Genomic DNA, 15,453 nt, shown 5'->3' with positions numbered 1-15,453 from the left:
GAAAAAGGTTGATACAAAATATATCTTAAAGAATCATCATATACATGATATTTTGATGTAAATTTTTAGAACGTATCGTATGAGATTTTCTAATGCAAAATCTAAACGGAATAAATACCATATTAACCTAGATAATTTTTGCTTATATAGTTACCTTTAGCTCTTTTGATGTATTCAAAACATCTTAGTTTCCACAATCACTTAAAGTAAAAAACCCGTCTTCAATTACAAACAATACCAAGCAATGAATTCAAGTTCTAGCTCCAAGAAATCATCAAAACGACCCTCAAAAAAATCGCCAAAATGCCACCAGAAGAATAATAATGGAGAATGGACAAAGGAGGAAAACCAGATATTTGAGAATTCTCTTGGGGAATTGGATGTTAGCAAAAATGATTTGTTTGAACAAATCGCTATAAGGCTTCCGGGAAAGACCGTTGAGCAAATTAAACTCCATTATGAAGCATTGGTTAAAGATATTGAGCGCATAGAGCTTGGAGAGTTTGATCACCTTATTAAGTAGATCTAAAATTATAATATATATTCCTATGTTATTACTTTATAATATAAGAGTGGTAATAAAAATATATATATGTGATGTTTGCTAGTAAATTAAAACACATGCTATTGTATTGTTTCTATAGTTATATCACATTTGAACGGTCAATTTTTTTACAAGGGATATAACCATAATTGATTTAAACCCTTTGCTTGTTTGTCTAGTTGATGAACTATGACACAACCAACTTAAAGTCTTCATCAAATTAGCTTATGCATTAGGATCTTTAGCAATTGTACCCTGTTTCCTTATGGACCAAACACTTACTTATCATTAAGATTGGTTTGTGAGGTGTTCTTTTATAAATGTGTTTGACTTAGTGTGGAATGTGCGACCATTCAACACCCCCGTTAGGTGTAATTATTGTTTGTCCCTTTTGTGGTTACCTTAAATTATTCATGAACGGTTTACAAGCTCCTTAATAACTTGTTGGATGCTGCATACTTTTTCATCCCTAATTGAGGGCGACCCTCAGAACTATACCTTCACGGTATAAAGGTAGAAGTTTCATATCTTGTTTTGGACTTCACATTACTTGAATAGGATTATAAATAAAGCTAAGAACAATAGATCACATATTATATGTCAAAGGTTTACGTCTAAACCTTTTGGATCATATGGGATTGAAAGCTAGTTCTCAAGGTGTCGAATTATTACTATCCCAAATATTAGAAAATAGGGTGGTATTTATAGAATTAAAATTGGGAGAAGATAGAATCTTGGAAGAAGATAGAATTTCGAAAGTGTGTTGCATGGGTTTGCAATTTTACAAGTTTTGTTTATATCATAACTTTTGATCCAAAATTTGGAATAGAACAAATAATATATATTTGGAAAGCTACAGAAGTCTACTTTCCTACCGAATCAGAATCAGATCAACATAATTTTTATTTTGTAAGGATATAGTCGAAATAGTGAAAGAGTATCGATTTTGGACCAAGTTTAGTATTTAGATCATACACCTTTTTGTTTCAAATCGGAATTGCACTTATGCTATACTATTGGAAATATTATTTCAAGGAATATCCAACCATGTAGGATGTAGATAAAATATTATGAAGAGAAAATTACATATTTGTTGTGTTTCTGAATTGTAATTATGAAAAGAGGAATTGGGTAAAGGTTTATTGATTTTGGGCTAAGAAAAGGGTTTGTATTATTGGAATGGCTAAAATGGCTTATAAAATGATAGTGGAATAGATCAAAATAAAGGACTATTCAAGTAATTCTTAGATCCTTTACACGAGCCAGATCAAATTAGGTAGTGAAGGTTATTTAGTCATCGAGCATTATTTAGGGAGACAATTTTAGGCGTCTACACTACTCATTCAATTGAAATATCTAAAACATCCAAAAAAAAAAAAACCAGTAGGGAGTGGCCATTTGGGGTTTGTGCATAACACCTATATAACATATAACTATATAGTTATAGATATATATATATATATATATATATATATATATAATATATATATATATATATATATATATATATATATATATATATATATATATATATATATATATATATATATATATATATATATATAGAAATAGGATCACATGATACCACCCCCCTTATGTGAGAACCCTATTATATGTGAGGACATATTACAACCGTTGGATTAATTGCATCTAATGGCTACAATTTATCCCAATCATATGTAATTTCAAATACAATTTTCCAGCGTTTTCTCTCTCCTCCTTCATTCGAGGCGCCATTTTTCTCTCTCCTCCTTCAATTTCTCTGCTCCCTTCTTACTGCTCTCTTCCTTTGCTTTGATTCTTCATCAATTCTGCTTCTAACTTCATTGATTCTTTGTCAAGGTAATTTTCGTTGATTTTAGTTGATTAAAGTTTGATTTTCGTTGATTTTAGTTTGATTACTTAAGGTTTTTGTCAATTTTTTTTTGCGATTTTTGGCGATTTTTGTGCGATTTTTGGGGATTTTCGAACTTATTAGTTGATTTTAGTTTTAATTTTACTTCATTTGTTTATTTAGGGTTCTTTATAGTGTAATTCGAACTTTTATTTATAATTTCTGAGGTTATGAATGGTTATAGAGATTGATTTTGTCAATCTGGGTACTTGCATTTCCTAATTTGTGCTTAAATTTTGATGCACACTAAGTGTTTGACAATATTCCCCAATGAATCCTATTATTTTATCAATTTCAAATGTAGTACATATTTAATTGATGATCTTCTTATTTAATATTCCCCAAGATTGTATTGAGTCTCGGCTTAGATCCTATGACCAATAACGTTGTACAAGAATTGAAAACCGAACCTAGCGGAGTTGTCTCAAGACTGATTTTGTTTTGGTGGGTATGGATGTGTGATTCTGGTCCGAAACAAGATTGAGGGACAATCTTATGCAGTGAAGAAAGTCAAGCTTAGTGTCGACTCGGAAATTCGATATGATGATGTCGTCAGGTATTGTGAATCTTTTGATTGATTGAATAGTATTAATACCGTAATCACACATCTAAAACTATAGTACATTAACAACTATTCTAATATTTTCTCAAACAATAAACTAGTTTACAGAAATAATATCATATCGTATACTCTAGCTTCTAGGTGTTGTGACATTTTCAGCATCAATTTCTACGGTTGTATTGATTGTGGATTGTCTTACATGTGTCTTTAAGTTTTGTTTCCTATTGATGTATGAGGCTTGTTGTCTACAAAAAAGTTCATCTATTTTTTCATATGATGAGTGCTAGTCTGATAGCCTCATTTGCTGTTATTTATTTGAGAGTTTGAGACTATCAGCTATACTTGGTCCTTTCTGACTCACATCCCTTTTGGTGTTACAAATGAAAATGGTTTATATTTTTAACTCTTACCTGTGTCTTTCTTGGGGTCTTAACCTTGTTAACTTCATCAGTTTATGAGTGATTTTCACTGTCTCAAAACTGTTTTTGCCCTGGAGACTGAAGCTAGAATATGTAGTTTGTAATGAGCAGAAAAACATCTTGGAGCTCATCAGGACAATTGTTGTTTCAGCTCCCTTTATGGCTATCAATCTTAGTGCTTAAGGGCTTCCTTCCATCCATTCTCAAATGTATTTTTCTATGGGGTGTTTGATATACTTGAAACTCCTATCTGAATTCACCTTAAGGAAGGGAAAGGTTAGAGAAAACGATGTTCCAGGGGCAGGATATAACAACCTTGAGTCTACCGGAATTGAGCTGTGTAAGAAACTAAGAACCTTACTGTATGGGGCTATACCTGGTGCTTGTGCTGAAACTGTTACCTATCCATTTGAGGTGGTCAGGGGACAACTTCAAATGCAAGTTTCATGGAGTAAGATTGATTACTTTGGCAACTTATATTAAGATAGTCAAGCAAGGAGGGATTTTGGCTCTCTATGCTAGACATCTTCCCAGTATATTCAGGTATAAATATGCTCTTTCCTAATTCCTACTGCTAATCAGTAATTTTTTTTCCTTTTCTGTCTGAGCTTGTAATTAAAGAATAAAAAGAGGCATTTGATTTCAATTTAGTAGCCTTGCTGTTTGAATCATCTTCACTTTGCATTGAAATTATTGGTTGTTTTGGTGGGAATAACAGGCTGATATCGTCAATCTTTTGGTTAAGCACTACAAAGAAGCAAGGCATGCGGTTTATATGAATAACACAGAGGATGAGGCTAGAACTAAGAGAGAAGAAAAGAGGATGGAAGAGTCCTTTGCAAAACCACCAAGTTTCAAAAACATGGATTTGAAGTCCAAGACTAGGGTGGGAGGCAGATGTTGCATATGCTTTGATCCTTTTTCCATCCAAAATGTTTCGGTTGTCATTTTCTTTTGCTGTCATGCATATCACATGACTTGTTATATGGACTCAGTCAATACATATAGTGATGAGAATGAAGCTCAAGATGGTTCCCTTGATTCTAAGTATGATGAATTTGATGACGAAGAGAATGGTGAAAGTCAGTCAGACTCCTCTCGAATGCAGTGTCAAAAATTAATATTTATTCTTTACTAGTTTGTAAAAAATGAGCAAATAATTTGTCGAAATGAGCAATTAATTTTTTGCTCATTTGTCAAATGAGCAATTATTTTTTGCTCATTTGTCAAATGAGCAAAAAAATTCAATGCTCTCTTGTCAAATGAGCAAACTATTTAATGCTCATTTGTCAAATGAGCAAATGATTCTTGCTCATTTTGTCAAATTAATACTCATTTATGAGTGTGTTTGAATGTTTTAAATATGTTAGCCTACTAGCTCAAGGGTAGAGCATTGTGCAAATGCACAAAAGATGTGGGTTCGAATCCCACGTAGGTTCATTTGTGTAATGAGGAGACACAAGTTTGTATGAGAGTTTAATTGTAACAAAGTTTATATAGTTATAAATCATTTCAAACCATTTTTTTGCTCATATAATTTTTTGCTAATTTGATTTTCTTTATTTTTAATTAATTTTTTTAGTTATTTATAGTTATAACCTATGTAGGAATTGAACCTACATCCTATGCATTTGCATAGTGCTCTATCAATTAAGCTAATAGGTTTTATCATATGTTATAAATAGTTTTTGCATATGTTCTAAAATTTACTGAATAAGTTCCAAAATTTACTGCAACCATTTTGAAATTTTTCGCTTATGCTCTAGAATTTTCTACCTAAGCTCTAGATATATGTCTTAAATTATTTTTCTGTTCTAAATTTTTTCACCTTATGTTGCCCAATTGATAAATTAAAAAGAATTGTTGCTCATTTGATAAATGAGCAATGAATTTACTCATTTGATAAATGGACAAAGAATTGTTGCTCATTTGATAAATGAGCAAAGAATTGTTTGCTCATTTGATAAATGAGCAAAGAATTGTTGCTCATTTGATAAATGAGCAAAGAATTGTTGCTCATTTGATAAATGCGCAAAGAATTGTTTGTTCATTTGATAAAAGAGCAAGAAATTGTTTGCTCATTTGATAAATGAGCAAATAATTGTTGCTCATTTGATACATGAACAAAGAATCGTTGCTCATCACATATTATCAAAAGAAGCAGCAAAGTACCTGTGATTTTTGGACAAGAACATATTATCAAAAAAAAAACTTTCACATTGATTTCAGAACAAAATTAAGCAAAAGCCTCCTCTAATACAAGATAGATATGCCAGTTGCAAGTACCTGTGAGTTTTGGACAAGAACATCAATTGTGGCAAGATACGGAGCTACAGCCAGGGTCTTATTATTGAAGTGAACACGATTCCGAATCTTTTTCTCTGCTACAGTCAAAGCACGACAGTATATGATTAACATCAAACCAAGATCCAAATATACTGGATCACATACCAATCAATCTAGTACTTCCAAGAAACACAAAACCCAAATGCTAAGTTTAACGCAAACTTTCATACAAGTATCTAACGGCCCACCTAGTCCCTACAGGTGGTTCATAAAAGATTATGAGAAGGAAACCCAAGGAAACCAATTACCACGACTAAAATACAGTCCACTACTAGAAATTCACTGATAGTAGAGTACCAAGTCACAGGATTTCTAACAAGCATTTTATCAAACACCTTGTATGCACTATCAGGATATTCATAAGTATCATAAAAATTCACTGAGTTTGTGTGCTTAGGCATTGATAATCTGTTCCACACTCAGTTTCCTCAATTCAACCCTCCAAACAACCTGAATCAGCCACCTCCATCTCACATGAACCAACAAATCATACAACAATACATATAAATCTAGAACATAAGCATAAATATTAATTCAAATCATGTCAAGCAAACAACAAATATTAATTCGAATGGATACAACACAATGAGACTAGTATACAAAATATTAGTCAAAAATCCCCCAAAAAATCATCAAAATCTTTGAAAATATTGGAGTATAAGTTACCGTTGCATTTCAGAACAAATTTCTGTACGAATTAATTGTTCTTCGCCAACCTCCATTCCAAATTTTCTTCAATTTGTTCTTCTGCCAAATTAGGGTTCGTATTTGCAAAAATTCAAATAAATTGCCGAATTCAACTTATTTTATATAAGTTTATGAATAAAATTCGTTGAATTTGAGAAAAAATCAAAAGGAATCGATGTGATTTGCTTTGATTTGGAGCAGTTACAATGCATATTAGAGAAAATTTGGTGGTTTTAAGAGAGAAGATGAAGGAAAGTGTGAAAGTGTTTGATGAGAGAGAAAATCAGATATTTTGGGTAAAATATGAAGTTGGGCAGTTTCATTATTTACACTAATGCCATTACTTATTCTCCGTTGATCTTAACCGTCCACTTTAATCTAATCCTACGACTTAGATTTATTCTCATATATTAGGAGTGTTCTCACATAAAGGGTGGTACTCACCGGATCCCGACCCTATATATATATATATATATATATATATATTGCTTTAAGTTATAGATTATTGATTGATAAATTTATAATCATAAATTAGTCAATGAATAATGTAAGTATGTTATATGTTGATTTGGTATTTGCATTTTTTAGTTGTAGTTTATAATACACAACTAAAACAAAAATAGGGAAAAACAATTTGAGCAATATTTTTTTCTTGTCATAAAGGTCACAAATTATTTTAAGAATATGATTATTGGTTTATAATTGTCCAAGTATTTTTTAGGAAGACTTGTGAAATCTTTAATATAATAATTACTACGTATTAATATGGAATATGTATAAAAAAATATATATAATTTATGTAAATAATTTGTTTCCTTAGTCAATATTTTTTCTTTTTTTTTAAAAAAATAGAAATATTAACTAAGAACACACCAAGAGATGAAACGTGTCATTGCTGGTGTGTCTTTTAGTATATAAAAAATAATATAATGTATGTAAATAATTTGTTTCCTTAATCAATAGTTTTTTTTTTTAAGAAAAAAAAAAGAAAACTAATAAGGACAAACCAAGAGATGACACGTGTCATTATTGGTGTGTCTTTTAGTATATAGTTATTGATGTGTTGGATCATTAATAAATCAACTTGAATGTATAGGGTCAATAACATAACTGGTTGAATTCAAGCCCCCTCTTTTAATGGTCGGATTGAATTAAGGTTTCAACGGGGTAAATTAAGTTTGGGTCAAACAGGGTTTCGGGTTAGGTTTGATTTAAATCAATACTTCTCAAGAATATTTGGGATAGGTAATCTCTAATTTGGGTCATGTTCGGGTGGTGTTTCTAGTGCTCACCGCCATCTAATAATCACCACTTAAACAAAAATTGTAGCTATAAAAAAAAAAAAAAAATAAATAAAAATTAAAAAAAACCTAAACCCTAATTTCACACCATGTAATACTTAGTTTAGTGGTAAAGATTATTATCACACAACCATGAGGATTTGGTACCAATTCTCATTAGAGGAAACTTGGGGGTGGGGATGCCTAACACTTTCCCCCACTCTAAAAGAGTCTTGCCTGAGTAGTTGAGACGGGTTGACCAATGAGAGACTCTAGTTCATTAAAAACGCCTTCTCTTTATCCGGTAGTAAAAAATTAACCTCAATTTCTTTCTCTTCACTTCATATCTTCTCTTCTCTCTCTTCTATTCGTAGTAGCTATGTACAAGTGTAGTATTTTACTTCAGTTTGCCACGATCTCTCTTACTTCACCTAAATTGGCAAGAGTTACACCTATTATGGAGTGAGCTCCCAAAGAAACCAAACATACCATCTCCTCACCCCTAGTTTTTTTCTACTCTAAAAATGCGACATTCCACCAAACTACTTTTAAATATGTTCCATCCATGAATGAGAACGGTGATCTGAGGGTAATTAGCTAATTGTTTTTAACTTAGGAAACAATGAGGCCATAGTAGGTGCGTGTGAAGAGAAGAATGAAGGAGAATCAGAGAAATTAATTTAACCATAAAATTGTTAACCACTACTAGAAAATGTTTTAATGTTTCTAGTTTTAAGATACAATCCTCATTAATACTATGAATTATATAAGGGTTTTTCTAAGTTATGCCCCTCAAGTTATCAAGTTTCTAAGGTGTGCCCATGCCTTTTCAAATTTCTAAGACATGCTCCTAAACTCACTGTTAGTAATTAAGTGATACCCTCCTTGGGTGTTTACAAGGTGTTTCGTAGCTGGTGTTTTGGTGGTTAGGGTTGTGGTTGTTAGGGGTTTTTTTTTTCCTCTCCTTTCCTTGCCTATCTTTTCTTTTCTTTTTTAAAAAAAAATAAATATAAAGCTAAACTCAGTTAACTTATAACGTCCAAGGAGGGTATAATTCATTAATGATAGTGAATCGAGGTATAGCTTAGAAAATGAAAAAGGCATGGGCATACCTTAGAAAAACCCAATATATAAATTAAGAACAAAAGGTTACCATAGATAACTATTATTATTTTCGTTTACTAGTGAGAAAGTGCAATTTCATAAGGTTACCAATGATAATATTTCATCATTATTTTACTTAATGTCAATCTATTCCTTGTTGTTTCACATCTTAAATTCAATTTGTTTTTTAAAATCACCAAATTAGAAATTAAAGTTAGAAGATTTTTTATTTTGAGTTGTTAATTTTTAAATATAACATGATTAGTATAAGTATGACACATTTAATTTTTTTTTTTATTTTTCATAATGACAAGCTAAAGTCGTATCACATAATCAAAAGTAATTCCTAAAACCACTAACTAAAATAGATAGGGAAGTAGGGTCGAATCCACAAGGAAACAATGTTCTTTTATTCCTAATAAATTATTATAATCTAAATCATCACGAAACAAGTAAGAATTGTGAGAATTATACTACAGACTATAATTAAATTAAGGGCATAATCAATAATAAAAAGCACTAGGGTCATAGGTTCATTAATAATTAATATTCCGGGATAAAACATAGCAATTAATTATCAATGCATAAATTAACCAGATTATAAAGGGCATGATTAACTTAGCGGTATTAAATCGCATCTCTCGAATCTTGATTTAACCATTTATAAATTAACATGCCTATTGAAACTAAGCCATCAATTCTCATCTCTCGAATCTCGAATAAATATTGCATAACTCATACAATTAAACCTGCGCAAATCTAATTGCATAGCATTATAACAATCAATAGGAAATTAACCTACAATATTAATAATCAACAATAATAAATCATCCCTTTATATTAATCATGGATCCCCAAGAACCCTAGAATTAAACTACTCGTGCATAATTAAATTAAAATTAACCATGATTAAAAGCAATAATGATAAAACTAAAATAAGGAAGCAAAAATAAATAAAGAGCAATAAAATAGAGTATACGTAAGACAAATAAAAAGCACCCAAATAATCTAATACTAAAAATATTAAATAAACTAAAAGGAACAAAAACTAAAACTAAAACTAATAAAAAATAATTAAAAAACTAAACTTCTCCCACCTACGTACTACCCCCTTATATACCCAGCAAAAGGGGTTTTTTTTACAAATCCCACTACTAATCAAACTCCCAAGGAATCAAAGCCCACATTATAAATCAATCAGCAACCTAAACCCAAAATTAGCAAGCCCAAGAAGAAAAACAGCCCAACTGTTGAAGCAGCACACATCCACCCGACCGGGCCAGGCCTCGCCCGGTCAGCCTCGACTGTCTGGCAGCGAGCTGGGCTTCTTCCCGCATGAGCTTGAGTGTTCTCCTTGGTATTGGACTTCTCTAGCTTTGAGCCCAATCTCCTCTTTTGGACTTAATATAACTTAATCATGATATTAATTTGGACATTTTCACTTAATCGAGCCCTTAACCACCAAATTAAATTCCTCTAACTCGGTCTTGGGCTTAAAATATTTGGTCATAAAATACGATCAAACTCTAATGTCTTTGTAGTGACTCAATAAGCTCGAAAATTATCATGATTCTGCAAATTCCTACAAAATAATACCAACTCTACAAAAACACTAGAAAACACATATAAGTAATAAAAATAGCTCCGTAGAGCTCAAATAAGCACAAATATGACCATGGGATGGGGAATAAAAATATATATAAAATAGACTCATCACATAAATCATATGATTATTAAAAATCTCAAAACTATACAATGAAAATCAATAGTGATACCGAATGACCCATTGTAACACCCCCAAATCTCTCTCTGCAGAAATACTAGTATAATACGTATAATTATATCGTAGAGATAGACTTAGGCGTATTACCGCTGCGTGATTAGGCAAGGCTACTCAAAATACTTAGCTCAATAACAAAACTTGCAGCGAAAACTCAACTTTCTTTTATTAATACTTATAAAAATATTAATATTGTTATGAGTACTCAAAATAAAGACAAGACCAACATTCCTAAACTAGGTGAAGAAAATCCCAGGACTCCCATGTGCCCATTCATGAGTCCACCTGAAAATAGTCAACACTGCTTACCATTACGGTAAACAGGGCGAACCAAAAAATAGGAAATATGGATTAGCAAAATATGCTAAGTACGATAAGTGCAAGATAAGTAAATTCAATTTATTTGCAAACATGCTTTTAAAACCAATTCCAGTAATTAATCCAATGAATTCCAAACTCATGTTTTAAAAACAATTCTTAATAATTCGATAATTCGATGAACGATTTATAAAATCAATTCCAATAATTCAATATTTCAATAATCAATTCAATAAAACCAATTCCTCTTTTTAAAACCAATTCTTTACCCAAGTGTGCACACCCCCCAAGCTACTCTCCTTATATTGCAAGGCTATTCTTGAGGAAAGACTCGGTCATACAAAGTCCAAAAACTTACCAACCAAATCCGCATAGTGGGATTACTAACAACATGCTTGTAAAGCTCTATAAATAATTCAATAAAATTCTTCTTTGAATAAAATCAACCTTTATAATAGGTTAACTCAAAACTCCTTTTTATTTAATTCAACGTGCTTTCAAAATCAACCTTTTAATAAATACTTGAGAATTAAATCTCATATAAATAACTTTTCAAAATCAATAACTCTTCCTTTGAAAAACCTTTTTAAAACTCTTTAAAACAATCTAGCATACTTTTTTTTTTAAACCCAAATTCCTTTTAAACATAATAAATAATTTCAAACCATTCAAAACATGATATTAAAATCAATCCTTTAAAAATACATTTATTAAAACAAATATTTAAATCAACACTTCCAAACATACTTTATTTCATAAATCATGATTCAAATCAATTTAATTCAATCACCAATAAAATCATATAAAACATGCTATTCAAACCAATCACTTTCGAAGGTATCTAGCCACCTAAACGTACCTTGATTCCGAATTTCAATCAACACTTTGCACTTTCAAAGTTCAATCACGAATACACCTTGCAATTAACATAACCATAAGGTTATCACAATATCTTTAGACATAAACCCAAATCTAATGTGCATGGACTATAATACTCTTTTAAAAATAATACTTTAATATAAAATTATAACTTTGAAATAGGTGTTTATATTTTAGAAAACTAACCATGAAGAAAATACAGGAATAGGATTAAAGAGAATTGAATTTGCGTTGGAAAGAATAGGCAGAATTTGCAGAGTTCATAACTCCTTTTATATAACTCTTAATTGGGTGATTCTTCAGCCTAACCTCAAGGATTTTTCGAGATGAACAATTTTCCTCAAAATAGCAAAACCCCAAAACTGACTAGAAGTGCCCGAAAATTGGCTCCAAAGATATACGGGCAGATTTTCTTTTAGAAAAGAGGAGAAGAAAAGTAGGAAAAGGTTGAGGGAAAAGAAGAGTAAAAGAGAAGAAGAGAATTGAGTTTTTGGTGTGAAGAATATGAGAGGTATGAGGGGGAATTTATAGGCTAGCTCATGCAAGAATTATGGTAGGAGAATGTAAGAAGAATTATGGTAAAAAGAATTAAGGAATTACTTGGAGAAGAGAATGAAAGAAATATGGAAAGTTTTGATATTAAGGTGATTAAGAATAATAGAATTAAGGAAAGTGTGTTGTCATGAAAAATAATATGGCAAAAGAGATTACTTGGGGAATAATCAAGGAAGATATAAGGTAAGAAAATAAGATGGTCAAATATTTAGGAGACGGAGAAATAAAATTAAGGAAAATAAGAGATTTTAAGGAGATAATTAAAAATACAATTCACCCAAAATTTGACCATGAGGGCCGAAATTATTGAGCTTCCATAGCTCAAATTTTTGGATCATATTAGTATATTTTAGGGAGTTATTTTGCTAGATTTAAGGAATTAAAAATAATCGTGTAAATATTATTTATTGTATAAAATAATTAATTATAAAGATACCAATTATTCACTAAATAAATTAACCTAGAAAATCAGATTTTCCACACTAGGAAAATCCAAAAATCTTAGTCAATAATTAGGAATTTTCGGAACTTTTTAAGTAAATAATAAAATATAGTTTTTGCTTTAATTAAAATATTCGAAATATATAAATAATTCGGTTTTTTAAATAAAATAAATGGGTAATAATTCTTATCAAAAATCCAAAATAATTATTGAGTTTTAAACTGTATTTGGTGCCAAAATTCCAATATAATTTTGGCTCCGAAATTCAAATAGTAAAATAAATTACAAAGATACCCTTTTTAGAAAATATTAATTAATTAATTAATTAGAAAATACGTTTCAAAAATACGGGGTATTACACCCATAGGATAAGGTTGAAACAAAATATATCTTAAAGAATCATCATATATATGATCTTTTTGATGTAAATTTTGAGAACATATCGTATGAGATTTTCTAATGCAAAATCTAAACGGGATAAATACCATATAAACCTAGATAATTTTTGCTTATATATTTTAGTTTAGTTCTTTTGATGTATTCACAACATCTTAGTTTCCACAATCATTTAAAGTAAAAAAAAAAACCGTCTCCAATTACAAACAATACCAAGCAATGAATTCAAGTTATGCTAGCTCCAAGAAATCATCAAAACAACCTTCAAAAAAATCGCCAAAATGCCACCAGAAGAATAATAATGGAGAAGGGACAAAGGAGGAAAACAAGATATTTGAGAATTCTCTTGGGGACTTGGATGTCAGCGAAAATGATTTGTTTGAAAAAATCGCTATAAGACTTCCGGGAAAGACCGTTGAGCAAATTAAAATCCATTATGAAGCATTGGTTAAAGATATTGAGCGCATAGAGCTTGGAGAGTTTGATCACCTTATTAAGTAGGTCTAAAATTATAATATATATTTCTATGTCATTACTTTATAATATAAGAGTTCGTAATAAGAAAATATATATATGTGATGTTTGCTAATGAATTAAAACACAGCTATTGCATAATTTCAATAATGAAGTCACATTTGAATGGTCAATATTTTTACAAGGGATATAACCATAATGAGAGGATTCTCTTCTTTTTTTTTTCAAAACAAACCTTGTGCCCCTTTTCACATGCATTCTTCTCTTCGACCATCTTCTTTGTCCTTCTTTTCCAATCTTCTTTTGCCATTTTTGTTACTTTTTTTTTCTACTACATCTTTTCTTGTTTTACTTTCAAGGTTATATTATCGTGTTTTTGTTGTTCTTTGGATTTTCATATTTTTTTTATTTTAAATTTATGTATATGATTGTACAAAATCTAAGTTAAGGAAGAATTATTTTGCTTCTTTAGCCCTGCCTAAATCTTTAGATTACTTGACACAATTACTTGTCTATGTCTTTTGTCTTTTGATTAGCTAATTTGCCTTTGATTGTTGTACTTATGATTATATTCAATCATCAATTTTATGAGATTAAAAAGCAATATCACCTACAATTTTGTACCTAATTTCTTTGTTTTATTCATGGCTCTACCCATGTGTTGCATTGCAGTGTGTCACGCCGCATTGCAACATGGCACGTTGCATTTTGCTGTGATATAACACTATTTGTTGTGTTGTGTCGTTTAGCATCATGTCGCGTTGCACGTTCAAAGTTAACTTGCCCTTTGTCCAGCTTCATCCAGCTGGCGTCGTGACACATTAGTAGTAATGCGACGCGACAATCTGTGACGTGGTGCCACTCTTGGTGCGTTGCGCCGCTATCCTGCCTTTTCTATCTTTTCTTTATTATTGCTCCACTCCATAAATACTGGCCTAGGGCCTTTTTAAGGTATAGGCGTTCCTAATCGATCACCATTTCTCCCTCGAGTGTTCCTAAACATCCATATAATACTCAAAGCTTCGCTTGCAGTTCATGGCGTAAAGGTACCGCTTGCAGTTCATGGCGTAAAAGGTATAAATGCAGAGGGTTTTTAACTACTCTATTAAATTTAAGGGAAATTTTACACTATAACCCTCTGGTTTTAACTTTTTCAAATAGTGCCCCCTCCTTTTGAAAGTTACACACTGTAACCTTGAACTTACAATTATGTAACAATAATGGTGACCTTGTCGTTATCCTATTGTTAACAGTCACCGTCGTTAGTGTGGGCCACTCTACACCAATTATTTTTTTTCTCGATTTGAGAGCTAAAAAAATGTTTCGTTAAAGGTTTAAGGGATTATTTTGGATCTAAAGGACCAAATTGAGCTCGGATTTGGCTAAAAAAATAACTTAAAAGCCCTACTTTGTCATTAATCTTTTAACTATATAAATTCGAATTCAAAAAACGGAGCTTTTACATATATTTTTTCCCAAATCCGAGCTCAATTTGCATCGTTAAGGGTTAAAATGACCCCTAAAACTTATAACGGAACAATTTTTTAGCACATATCAAGAAAAATAATAATCGGTGTAAAGTGGCCCCATTAACGGTGACCATTAAATTTAAATTTTCATTTGTCAATCTTGCTTATGTGGAAATTGAATTACGTAATTCTAAAAGAATTTACAAATATCTTATTTACTTGGCTATAACTAAAATTTAGAATCCTACATGGCGTGTTAAGAAAATTTAATCCTATGTGACTCTCTAAAAACTCGGGAAAAAAT

The sequence above is a fragment of the Chenopodium quinoa genome, unplaced genomic scaffold (assembly GCF_001683475.1).
Source record: "Chenopodium quinoa cultivar QQ74 unplaced genomic scaffold, ASM168347v1, whole genome shotgun sequence".
Lineage (NCBI taxonomy): Eukaryota > Viridiplantae > Streptophyta > Magnoliopsida > Caryophyllales > Amaranthaceae > Chenopodium > Chenopodium quinoa.
The sequence above is the reverse complement of the archived record's forward strand: the minus strand, read 5'-3'. Positions refer to the sequence as shown.